Genomic DNA, 13,982 nt, shown 5'->3' on the forward strand with positions numbered 1-13,982 from the left:
AGTTTCTAAGTTACAATCCTAACATACAACAGCGCGCTATTAACTGTCATCTAAGAGCTGGATGCAAACTGCAACGAAAAAATTGGAGCATTATGTTTTTTCCCCACAGTCTGTTTGATTACCCTACTGTTTCCAAAATAAATTGTTATCTTTTCATTTTCAGCACCTGACAACCTGAAACATTATTGCATTTTGGTGCCATTTCTCAGCAAACAACCAGAGGACCCCAACCTCCTCCTTTGCTGCTCTCTCACCCGACCCCGGCTACAACCCAGCAAGCACCAGTGACCAGTGTTAAAGGTAAGGAAACTGATGCTATATATTTTTTTACATGGGAGTTAGGGCTATGTATCTGGTCACTCTCCAGGCCCTCAAGCAGTGTCTCTTTCAGTGCCTCCAGCGACCACTATGGCACAGAGAGACAGGAGGCAGTATGGCTGTATTTTGTATTTGTACTGAAATTTCATATTATTGCACTGCACCTTATACGTTGTACTTTTGAATATTGACAGGTTTATCAGCAAACAACCAGAGGACCCCAACCTCCTCCTTTGCTGCTCTCTCACCCGACCCCACCTACAACCCAGCAAACACCAGTGACCAGTGTTAAAGGTAAGGAAACTGATGCTATATATTTTTTTACATGGGAGTTAGGGCTATGTATCTGGTCACTCTCCAGGCCCTCAAGCAGTGTCTCTTTCAGTGCCTCCAGCGACCACTATGGCACAGAGAGACAGGAGGCAGTATCGCTGTATTTGTATTTGTACTGAAATTTCATATTATTGCACTGCACCTTATACGTTGCACTTTGATTATTGACAGGTTTATCAGCAAACAACCAGAGGACCCCAACCTCCTCCTTTGCTGCTCTCTCACCCGACCCCGGCTACAACCCAGCAAACACCAGTGACCAGTGTTGAAGGTAAGGAAACTGATGCTATATATTTTTTTACATGGGAGTTAGGGCTATGTATCTGGTCACTCTCCAGGCCCTCAAGCAGTGTCTCTTTCAGTGCCTCCAGCAACCACTATGGCACAGAGAGGCAGGAGGCAGATAAAGCAATTAGGACCTCATCAGCCTGATATAAACCTACAGCAAACTACCCAGGACAGAGGAAAAATGTCAAAACGAACATTCTCAAATGCCTGGTACAAAAAAGCTGATTGGCTTACAGGGTGCCCTATAAAAAATTCTCTGTTCTGCTTCCCCTGCTCGCTGTTTGGTGGTGACTTTTCTTGGACACGGCAAGGAATCGTAGACCTGAAGCACATCGCTGAAAAAATAAAGAAGCATGCGCTCACAAGAAATCATCTGGAAAACCTGACAAGACTGGGAATGTTGGGGGAAGACGCACCAATTGAGCAGCAGATAAATGATGCATATCGCAAATCCATTCAAAAACACAATGAAGCTGTTGATAGGAACAGACAAAATCTATCCAGGGTCATTGATTGCATTCGTTTCGGTGGGGCTTTCGAACTGGCATTGCGAGGCCATGACGAATCAGAAACTTCCTCAAAACCTGGGATCTTCCGAGGCCTAGGGGATTTAATGTCAACAATAGAAAAGGATTTGGAAACACATTTAGCACGTGCTACAGTCTTTAAGGGCACCTCTAATACAATACAAAATGAACTCCTTGACTGTATGCTCGAAATTATAAAAAGCCATATTGTGCAAGAGTTGCGAAACACAGACTTTGTGGCTATTCAGGCTGATGACACCACTGATGTGGCCACTAAAACACAGTCCGTGTTAGTGTTTCGGTACCTTGACAGTGACAGAAACATTGTGGAGAGGTTTTTTGGGTTCACACATTTAAAAGACTCTAGTGCAGCAACCATAAGTGAAGCTATACTGTGTCAACTGGACTTAATTTTCCCGGACCTGCCTCAAAAACAAAAACGTATCGCACAAAGCTATGATGGTGCGTCCGTAATGAGTGGAAACCTTGGTGGAGTACAGAAACGAATTCGAGATGTGTACCCTAATGCTCATTTTGTGCACTGTTATGCCCACCAACTCAATCTTATTATGCAACAGGCGGTATCAAAGATCAGAGAGACACGAGTTTTCTTTCAGGATATCGGAGGCATAGCAGCATTCTTCACACGTTCCCCCAAAAGAACAGAAGCCCTTCATGAGATTGTGGTCAAAAGCGTACCAAGGGGATCCTCAACTCGTTGGAACTTTCACATTTGTTCAGTCAACTTAATCTTTGAAGACAGGGAGGGCCTTGAGAAATGTTTTTACGCCATATCATCCAGAGAAGACTTTGATCGCACAAGTCAGAATGAAGCCCATGGCTTTCTTAGAACACTACAAGACAAAGAGTTTCAGTTCTTACTGTTTTTATTCCATGACATAATGACTCATGTTGAAGGATTATACGATCAGTTACAACGAAAAGACATAGATACTGTCTCTGTGAAAGCCGTTACATCTGCATTTGTACAAAAGATAATGAAAGTGAGAGATGGGGTTGACGATTTGGAGAGCAAACTGCCAGAGCATTCTATTTTTGCAAACCGCAGACAAAACATCACCTCTCTGGTACGAATTGGAAAGGAGATATGTGACATTGTAATTGTGCAGGCAAAATAACGTTTTTCATTCACAAAACATTTGGTGACTGCCACTTTATTGCAAAGTAAAGAGTTTGCACAATATGATGAATCCTTCCCTGAGCGTGCTCTGAATCAGGCTGCGGAAGCATATCCCATGCTCAAAAAAGAACAGTTGAGAACTGAGTTAACTGTACTCTACGGAATGCCTGTGTACCGTAAGGCCACAAGCGCCTTGAGTTTGCTGAGGTTAATTCATAAACTGCATATGGAAAACTCACTTACAGAGACAGTGACTTTACTCAAAATTGTGATTACGACTCCAATGACAACAGTAGAAGCTGAACGATGTTTTTCAGCCTTAAAGCGTATAAAGACATTCCTCAGAAACACCATGCTAGAGGAAAGACTAAATGCTTTGGCGATGCTGTCTGTAGAGAGCAAGCTAGTCCAAAAGATACCGGACTTCAATATGCAAGTAATTGACAAGTTTGCTACACTGAAAGAAAGACGTGCGGATTTCCTTTACAAAAAGTGAATGCTGCTACTTGTTGGTTGAATACAAAAAATTCTGATTGAGGTAAGAAATGCATTGTTATCTCTGTTTTTAAAAGTTTTGTAGTGTTTGTTCTATTTGGAGACTACACAGATTTGCTCACCTTTGTTCACTGGCCGGACCTGTCTCCCGCAGGGTGAACGATTCGTTGCTTGTGTTGCCTATCAAACCTTTCCCCTTGGCAAATTGCGAAAACCTTTATACCATTTATGTTTGGGGTACTTGCGTGGACCTATGTGAAGTGTGTACAAAGCTCAGCTCAACCAGAATCAGGGTAACAGCGCATTGCGCTGCCTCTTTTATATTCAGTATATTGTAAGACTGTTTTTCTTCCCCCGCCTTTCCTTGTTTTGTTTCCCTGTTTTCCCCTTGCTTGCCATTCGTTACTCTAGAGTCTAATGTTCAGTATATTGTAAGACTGTTTTTCTTCCCCCGCCTTTCCTTGTTTTGTTTCCCTGTTTTCCCCTTGCGTGCCATTGGTTACTCTAGAGTCTAATAGAGTCGGAAGGCCGTAGGGGAAGACTGTGGACTTTTCTTTAAGTTCCTGACGCTCCTGCGGAACGAACCTGGCAAGTAGCAACCATTACACTGCTGTGTAACTTCTTCTACTCTTAGAGCTGAGATTTCCATGAAAGTCTTATAGTCTGAATTCAGCACCTGAGCATAATAGGACAGAATGTATGAAGCTCTGTGGTAATACTGAATAAGCAGCTACCTATGTTATGCCATCTATTAATGTAATAACTGCACTTTCACAATTGCTTTATTAACCTTCCTCCTTTCTCAAATTTGCTTGAAAATGCACGATTTTTCTTCTTTTTTTCCAAAATTTTCTTGGGGGGGGGGTAATCCCCCCAAACTCCCCTTTTGGGGTTCGGGCTCGCTCGCTGCGCTCGCTCGCTACGGTGCTGTATTCTAATTAGTTTGCGCCCCACCACTTTAAAATCTCACCCACCGCCCCTGGTCCATTTAAATATTTGAAAGTTACCCCATTTGTAGGCCTTTTTACACTAGGCAGGATACATGGTATTTAAAAGTAGACCATATAGGAATTTAATGTAAAAAATGTCCTTAAGTGAAAAAGTCCCAAAAACTATTTTCATTGTAGCAAGGCTTGCTGTGCCACGGGAAAACATTGGGTTACATTTGTATATTTAATAAAGCTAATGTTGGCTAGGGAGCAGCCAGAAAAATTATGCAACAAATATATTTACTTCTTAGCGAAAATCTAATTGAATGGTGAAGTTTGATTATAATAAATGTTAAGGAAATGTTATTTTTTTAAAGTTACATTTGCACTGCCTAAAGTCTACGGAGGCCCATTTGAATTTGATCTCCTACTTCTATCAGCCAGTAATTAGCATTTGAATATGTGTAAATGGGTGTGAAATGCCATTTAAGAGCACACAATAGGCTGACTCAAATGAGCAGAATATGCAGGGTGGGGCTGTGAGCATCCCTTTGACATTACACTCAGCAGCGGTGCGTCCATTGGGGCGTAGGGGCGTAGCCCCTCTAAGCCTGGACGCACCTGCGGCTGCTGCAGCAGAGAGCTAAACACCTAATAAATAAAATACACAGCGGCGCTTCAATTGACTCGAGTGTTCGAGTGTTCCGACCGGGACAGACCCGATACAATAGGGAGTGCGCAGGGGGTGGGGCTGGTTTACAAGTCAACAACAACGTGAACGTGATGTCACAGTCTGTCTGACTCGACGACTGCGCATGAGGAATTCTGGAGGAAACTTGCCAGCGCATGCGCTTTAGCCAGGTTAGCGACCGTTAGCCGTCAACTTCGAAGGGGCCAGGGGGGTGTGTCTTTGGCTGGGCCCCGTTGTGTAAAGAATGCGCCAGGGCGAGTAGACTGTGTGACCCCCTAGCCAATCCTGGCGCTTATGCAGCACCAGGATTGGCTGGGCCACCGCGCCGAAATACAGGCAATCATTATTGGATGCCGGCGCGTGGGTGGGTGAACTGATTGGCCCTGGATTTGGGGGACGTGCGCCGGTGCGCGCCGTGACGTTTCCACTAATTGCGTGGCTGACCGTCTGTATTTAAGTTTCTTTAGGGCGGGGGCTCCCTCTCTGTCTCTTCGTGCGCGCAGGGACAGCAGACCGTCGTCACTCACTGTCAGTGTCCGACCGCTCTTCTTCACTGGACTCGGAGTCGTCTCTGATGTAATTGGACATCGATCTAACTATGTGAGTGAGAGAAAATCGTGTAAAATCTGGAATATGTGATTGTTTGTGTGTTCAGCACGAATCAAGCAGACGTGCCTGTTGTAGGGGGCCTTATGTGACTCCCCATTCAGGCTAGAATAAAGTACCACTTTACCTCCCATTTGTCGACTGCTTTAAGCATGGAGTAATTAGGAGTGACGAGTGAGGCATTGCTGTAGGTCGGGGCTGCCTGCAGGACGTTGTCTGGGGCAGGGGCAGGGCTGCGAGTGTACCTGGTCTTGCAGGAAAATACAGAATCATTTTCTGTATCAGTGGTGGTGAAAGAAAGGTCTATGAGGTAGTATCGAAACGATAGCCATACTCCATTTTTTAATGCTGTGGTGAATGGATTTTTTTCTGCATTCGCCTATTCTGTATTAGAAAAAAAGAAAATAAATGGGCAAAAGGTCTTGCAAAACAAGAATTGATCGTTCCCTGAACTGAGAATGCACAAAATGAGGAATCGTAGTACTGCCCAGGACAGCCAGGGCCTGGATGTTGTAATTAACTTACTTGTAATTATTGTAAGTTAATTACAATGGCTTGGCCTGATGGTGCTCTTAAAACAAACTTTCTTAGAGGGAGTGCTTGTGCATGATTTCCACCTGCCACAGAAACCCTTCAAACAGGTGTGACACATTATACTTCCCAGCAATGGAAGTTGCTCTGAAGGAACTGCGACAGTCACAGCAATATTTTTACTTTAATACAGTTTGCATTAAACTAAACACACAGTCCTTTCCTTCACAATGCTTAAAATAGCAACTGTGCGTTTTATAGGGTTTTTTCCAGCCCATGGAGCAGCGTATCAGTCTAACTTTCACCCTGCAGGCAAAATTACCATGTTGCACTTACCGCTTGGGAATTTCATCCACCTCTATTGGTAACCCTGCAATGCACTAGCCACAGTGTCAGTTCCCATAAAAAACTGGGGGCACAATGCATTTATTTAATTATTCTTTTTTCCTATAAATTACTTCTTACTGGTCATTGGACCATATGTACTTCATCTCTACTGTGGCTTACTTATTCTTCGAAAATAAACCTACCCAATGAGTTGAAATTTAACATCACGCATTTGGTGTGCTAGAAACAGACAAATATTGTAAAGCAATGGAAAATGTATTCTATTTCCTAGGTAATGCTTTCTATTGTGAGGCTGATAGGGCTCGGTTCCTACGCCAAGTCAAGACTGCCCGATGGCTTGGAGTGGACATGCTTGTTAATTTGCAGCAGATATTTATCAAAAGGCTTTTACATTCCAGCAATTTAAAATGCAAACAAAAATATGTGCAGTTGGTTTTTCAGTGCTCAACCCCTGTCGATCCTCCTGCAGCTGGTAAAATTGACCCTAGGGTTTCCCTCAGCAGCTGCAACATTCTGGTGTGAGAACACTGGACCAGTAGTAATCAGGGGGAATGGTATTCGCCTTGAAGACATCACTCCATCTGACTCCTCATCAGGGCCATGGTAAGATGCTGCCATAATATATCGGGGACATAGCATAGTCATCACAGAGCTACCATTTTCTCTAGAAAAGCGTTAAATAAAAGGCATAGCTTCTAATTCCCTATTTTTCCTTCAGATGCCCAGGAACATATGATATCCCCTGCACTGTGTGCCCATACATCTCTTCGGGTGCAGTGCTGCAGCATGTCTTCGGATGCCTGCTTACAGCTCGCATGCACTAACATAATTTCACCACATATTGACTCAAGTGCCCAACTCCTACCTCAAACAGCCAATCACAGCTTCTGTCCCCACACACGACCACAAATCCTGAAATGCAACCGCAGATTTCGAGGCACAGTTGCATTACCCGGCACCGTCATCTTGTAATCGAGCACTAATGAATCAAACATGCGGGTATGGCCTGATAATGAAGTACTACAGCTCCCATGCCCGGGTATGTCCTCATATGTAGCCGCAGGCGTACAGAGAGAGTAGTCTTGGATGTGTGGGTATATTATTGCCTTATTTTCACCAGTGTAGCTTGAAAGGAACTTGTGTGACATTGTTTGTCCGGTGCTTCCAGTATGAACTGTTCTAACCTGCTATGTGCAGTGCTCCATTCGTATGTCCCCTGGAAACACAAGCACACCCGGACAGCCTCATGCTTGATTGTAGCGTCACATCCTCATCTGCCACCTCCTTCTCCTGGTTTCTGCCATTTTATTGGACACCTTTCTATGCTTAATAGGTACATCTGGGCCACGTGACCTGCATGTTGGCATGTTATGTTCCATATACTTCCTTTTCCCATCTTCTTGCCAGTGACGCCGCCTCCCCACTCTCATTTGGAGATAGTCAATGTCTGGAATCCTCCACAGTGACTTTCACATCGGAGCAGAAGTTTGGAAAATGGGTACACAGAAAAGGGAAAGGAATTTGCCCCCCACCCCGTGTGCAGTTGCACCCATGAGCATGTGTGTCATCACCTGCCTAGTCGAAGCACTGGCCTGTCCTCCACCCTGTGTGTGTCTGGCTGGTTGTTGTACGGTGTCCCTCCACCAAACAGGCTCCTTGGCTACTAGTCAGGCCTTTACCTTATATTTTCCCAATCTGCCACAGTTTAGTGATGTGGTAAAGGGAGGAAATGTGATCCTCCCTAAAGCCCTCTATAGCATATAGTTGAGGTGAGGGGTTGTATGGTCGTGCTGCAGTATTTATGGAAGACTACCAATCTCGTGCATTTGATTCCTTGTGGAACACAAGGAAATGTATGTGATTCACCTAAAATGTGTACATTTATGAATATTGTAAGCATATACCTAGGTCAGAGTGGAAATTAGCATTTTTGGTAAATCGTAAGCTCTAATGTCTGGTTTATATGTGCTAACATTTTCATCTGCTGCATCCCTCTTCGTGCATTTCAGAGATCCCTGCAGCCTGAGCACTCATATTAAGTCATTTATTACTTACAAGTATCTGACTTATGCATTGTGACTACAATGTTGATTACACCTAAATATTCTGCATTTGTCTACACATTATTTCCCACTATATCCCAAACTCGTTTAGCATTTTATACATGCACAAAAAGTTTAAAGTGATATGGGAATGTTTTCCAAACTGTACACCCTTGTGGAAAATTCAGTTTACTGGTAAAACGTGGTTTCTACTAGGTTTCGCTACGTCATATGGGTTTTTAGACACTGGTGACCAGCAGAAACGAAACAAGAGCAATCCTACTGTTTAAATACAAATATTGTAAATAGTTCCCGGACGTAAAGATATCTATCTTCAAACAGTTTCATTGATGTCCAAGAATCATTTTGCCAATAAATCGATCCAGCAAAATATTTGTAGCTGGTCATCTGAAATTTGCAAAAGATTAAACATTTATATTTAAGAAATATATTCCAGAATACGTTAGGAACATGCATTTTGCCAATCTCGTGCACACTTCATTACAAACTGTTACAGGAGGCATACTCTTCTAACCCAAGACAGTGCATTACAGAGTCCTCCACGGGACATACAGCCCCAGGCCATGGTGTGAATGCTTTTCCCGTCAACAGGAACCCACTTAGAGACAGAGTCCCGCCTGCACATCTGGTTAAGATGGATCACACAGATGCAATAAATTATTACTTTTCTGAAGTGATTTCCCAGGATTGAAAGATGTAGTTTGTGACTACAGTTACTGAAGTAGTAGACTAGGTGCATGTGGCCCTGACACAGTGCACTGGATATCTCTTGGGAAGCAGTAGCCTGCTAGAGCGTATGGGTCACCCGATCCGTTTTGCATAATGTTTTATAACACATTATTTAACCTTATTTTTTTAGGGCTAAGTCTGCGGCAATATAAATTAGTTGTGAAGGAGATTGTGATGTTGTATATTAGGTTATATTTATGAACGAGCAAACAATGGGTTGCCAAACCCTGATTGCCCAATAGCAGGCATTGCTATAGCAGGCCTGGTGGGGAACAGAAAGACGATCATGTCTCCCTTACAAATAGGCTGTTGGGCTGTATGTGGGTGTGCCTAGTTTCATCACATTGATGATGGTCTTCTGATTTGTCAAAAAGATGGGCTGAAAAACTCAAGAATCCACCTTTCTGAGAGGGGGTGATTCAGATTGGGCTGTTAATTGTTTTTTTTTTAAATAGAAGTGTCTCCTTGCGTTAAGGTGCATTTCCATTTTCAGACCAGCATGCCAAAACACAGCCAGTAACTTTGAGCGGTGGGGCAACTAACTGTCTGCATATCTTCAAATGTGTGTGTGTGTGTAGGCTTTTAGAGCTCCCAGGGGTTATTACTGTTAACCACATTATTAACAGGAAACAACGGCACATTTGATGAATATCCCAATCTTTGACTATTTGCATATATCTTGTGCAAATACACCACACTTATGCATATTATGCCGGCATTACATCCTGCAAACACACACACGTCAAACCCACTGTGCATGAATTGTAGGCAGCTAGGGATTGGTTGACCATCGCTATGTATCATATGGCTAAACAACCAATTTGTTTGTGTTGAGTGTTTCCACCCAGATGGCCAGGGGTCAATGGCCAGCTGTGCATGCTCTCACTCACGTCACTACTCATCATGGAACATCTAGTTGGGGATCTTGCACTCACCTTTGTTGCTGGAGTCAGCTTTCTGGCTGCCAAACATCCTCAGGGAGAATTTATTTTGACCCCCACTTGGAGCAAATGACGTAAATAGGTCGGTGAGTGACTGCTTTTGTCAGAGAGATCCTTTTGTTACTTGCAGTTTCTAAGTTACAATCCTAACATACAACAGCGCGCTATTAACTGTCATCTAAGAGCTGGATGCAAACTGCAACGAAAAAATTGGAGCATTATGTTTTTTCCCCACAGTCTGTTTGATTACCCTACTGTTTCCAAAATAAATTGTTATCTTTTCATTTTCAGCACCTGACAACCTGAAACATTATTGCATTTTGGTGCCATTTCTCAGCAAACAACCAGAGGACCCCAACCTCCTCCTTTGCTGCTCTCTCACCCGACCCCGGCTACAACCCAGCAAACACCAGTGACCAGTGTTGAAGGTAAGGAAACTGATGCTATATATTTTTTTACATGGGAGTTAGGGCTATGTATCTGGTCACTCTCCAGGCCCTCAAGCAGTGTCTCTTTCAGTGCCTCCAGCGACCACTATGGCACAGAGAGACAGGAGGCAGTATGGCTGTATTTTGTATTTGTACTGAAATTTCATATTATTGCACTGCACCTTATACGTTGTACTTTGATTATTGACAGGTTTATCAGCAAACAACCAGAGGACCCCAACCTCCTCCTTTGCTGCTCTCTCACCCGACCCCGGCTACAACCCAGCAAACACCAGTGACCAGTGTTAAAGGTAAGGAAACTGATGCTATATATTTTTTTACATGGGAGTTAGGGCTATGTATCTGGTCACTCTCCAGGCCCTCAAGCAGTGTCTCTTTCAGTGCCTCCAGCGACCACTATGGCACAGAGGGACAGGAGACAGTATGGCTGTATTTGTATTTGTACTGAAATTTCATATTATTGAACTGCACCTTATACATTGTACTTTTGAATATTGACAGGTTTATCAGCAAACAACCAGAGGACCCCAACCTCCTCCTTTGCTGCTCTCTCACCCGACCCCGGCTACAACTCAGCATACACCAGTGACCAGTGTTAAAGGTAAGGAAACTGATGCTATATATTTTTTTACATGGGAGTTAGGGCTATGTATCTGGTCACTCTCCAGGCCCTCAAGCAGTGTCTCTTTCAGTGCCTCCAGTGACCACTATGGCACAGAGAGACAGGAGGCAGTATGGCTGTATTTGTATTTGTACTGAAATTTGATATTATTGCACTGCACCTTATACGTTGTACTTTGATTATTGACAGGTTTATCAGCAAACAACCAGAGGACCCCAACCTCCTCCTTTGCTGCTCTCTCACCCGACCCCGGCTACAACCCAGCAAACACCAGTGACCAGTGTTAAAGGTAAGGAAACTGATGCTATATATTTTTTTATATGGGAGTTAGGGCTATGTATCTGGTCACTCTCCAGGCCCTCAAGCAGTGTCTCTTTCAGTGCCTCCAGCAACCACTATGGCACAGAGAGGCAGGAGGCAGTATGGCTGTATTTTGTATTTGTACTGAAATTTCATATTATTGCACTGCACCTTATACGTTGTATTTTGATTATTGACAGGTTTCTTTAATATATATATTGGTAAGGCCAGCAACACACCATCATGAATACAGTACAAGAGCTGATTGCAAGGTCCTTCCAGTCATGGCCACTTGAACAAAAACTACAGATAAAGCAATTAGGACCTCATCAGCCTGATATAAACCTACAGCAAACTACCCAGGACGGAGGAAAAATGTCAAAACGAACATTCTCAAATGCCTGGTACAAAAAAGCTGATTGGCTTACAGGGTGCCCTCTAAAAAATTCTCTGTTCTGCTTCCCCTGCTTGCTGTTTGGTGGTGACTTTTCTTGGACACGGCAAGGAATGGTAGACCTGAAGCACATCGCTGAAAAAATAAAGAAGCATGCGCTCACAAGAAATCATCTGGAAAACCTGACAAGACTGGGAATGTTGGGGGAAGATGCACCAATTGAGCAGCAGATAAATGATGCATATCGCAAATCCATTCAAAAACACAATGAAGCGGTTGATAGGAACAGACAAAATCTATCCAGGATCATTGATTGCATTCTTTTCTGTGGGGCTTTCGAACTGGCATTGCGAGGCCATGACGAATCAGAAACTTCCTCAAAACCTGGGATCTTCCGAGGCCTAGTGGATTTAATGTCAACCATAGACAAGGATTTGGAAACACATTTAGCACGTGCTACAGTCTTTAAGGGCACCTCTAATACAATACAAAATGAACTCCTTGACTGTATGCTCGAAATTATAAAAAGCCATATTGTGCAAGAGTTGCGAAACACAGACTTTGTGGCTATTCAGGCTGGTGACACCACTGATGTGGCCACTAAAACACAGTCCGTGTTAGTGTTTCGGTACCTTGACAGTGACAGAAACATTGTGGAGAGGTTTTTTGGGTTCACACATTTAAAAGACTCTAGTGCAGCAACCATCACTGAAGCTATACTGTGTCAACTGGACTTAATTTTCCCGGACCTGCCTCAAAAACAAAAACTTATCGCACAAAGCTATGATGGTGCGTCCGTAATGAGTGGAAACCTTGGTGGAGTACAGAAACGAATTCGAGATGTGTACCCTAATGCTCATTTTGTGCACTGTTATGCCCACCAACTCAATCTTATTATGCAACAGGCGGTATCAAAGATCAGAGAGACACGAGTTTTCTTTCAGGATATCGGAGGCATAGCAGCATTCTTCACACGTTCCCCCAAAAGAACAGAAGCCCTTCATGAGATTGTGGACAAAAGCGTACCAAGGGGATCCTCAACTCGTTGGAACTTTCACATTCGTTCAGTCAACTTAATCTTTGAAGACAGGGAGGGCCTTGAGAAATGTTTTTACGCCATATCATCCAGAGAAGACTTTGATCGCACAAGTCAGAATGAAGCCCATGGCTGTCTTAGAACACTACAAGACAAAGAGTTTCAGTTCTTACTGTTTTTATTCCATGACATAATGACTCATGTTGATGGATTATACGATCAGTTACAAAGAAAAGACATAGATACTGTCTCTGTGAAAGCCGTTACATCTGCATTTGTACAAAAGATAATGAAAGTGAGAGATGGGGTTGACGATTTGGAGAGCAAACTGCCAGAGCATTCTATTTTTGCAAACCGCAGACAAAACATCACCTCTCTGGTACGAATTGGAAAGGAGATATGTGACATTGTAATTGTGCAGGCAAAAGAACGTTTTTCATTCACAAAACATTTGGTGACTGCCACTTTATTGCAAAGTAAAGAGTTTGCACAATATGATGAATCCTTTCCTGAGCGTGCTCTGAATCAGGCTGCGGAAGCATATCCCATGCTCAAAAAAGAGCAGTTGAGAACTGAGTTAACTGTACTCTACGGAATGCCTGTGTACCGGAAGGCCACAAGCGCCTTGAGTTTGCTGAGGTTAATTCATAAACTGCATATGGAAAACTCACTTACAGAGACAGTGACTTTACTCAAAATTGTGATTACGACTCAAATGACAACAGTAGAAGCTGAACGATGTTTTTCAGCCTTAAAGCGTATAAAGACATTCCTCAGAAACACCATGCTAGAGGAAAGACTAAATGCTTTGGCGATGCTGTCTGTAGAGAGCAAGCTAGTCCAAAAGATACCGGACTTCAATATGCAAGTAATTGACAAGTTTGCTACACTGAAAGACAGACGTGCAGATTTCCTTTACAAAAAGTGAATGCTGCTACTTGTTGGTTGAATACAAAAAATTCTGATTGAGGTAAGAAATGCATTGTTATCTCTGTTTTTAAAAGTTTTGTAGTGTTTGTTCTATTTGGAGACTACACAGATTTGCTCACCTTTGTTCACTGGCCGGACCTGTCTCCCGCAGGGTGAACGATTCGTTGCTTGTGTTGCCTATCAAACCTTTCCCCTTGGCAAATTGCGAAAACCTTTATACCATTTATGTTTGGGGTACTTGCGTGGACCTATGTGAAGTGTGTACAAAGCTCAGCTCAACCAGAATCAGGGTAACAGCGCATTGCGCTGCC

This window comes from Lissotriton helveticus, chromosome 5_1 (genome assembly GCF_964261635.1).
Source record: "Lissotriton helveticus chromosome 5_1, aLisHel1.1, whole genome shotgun sequence".
Classification (NCBI taxonomy): Eukaryota; Metazoa; Chordata; class Amphibia; order Caudata; family Salamandridae; genus Lissotriton; species Lissotriton helveticus.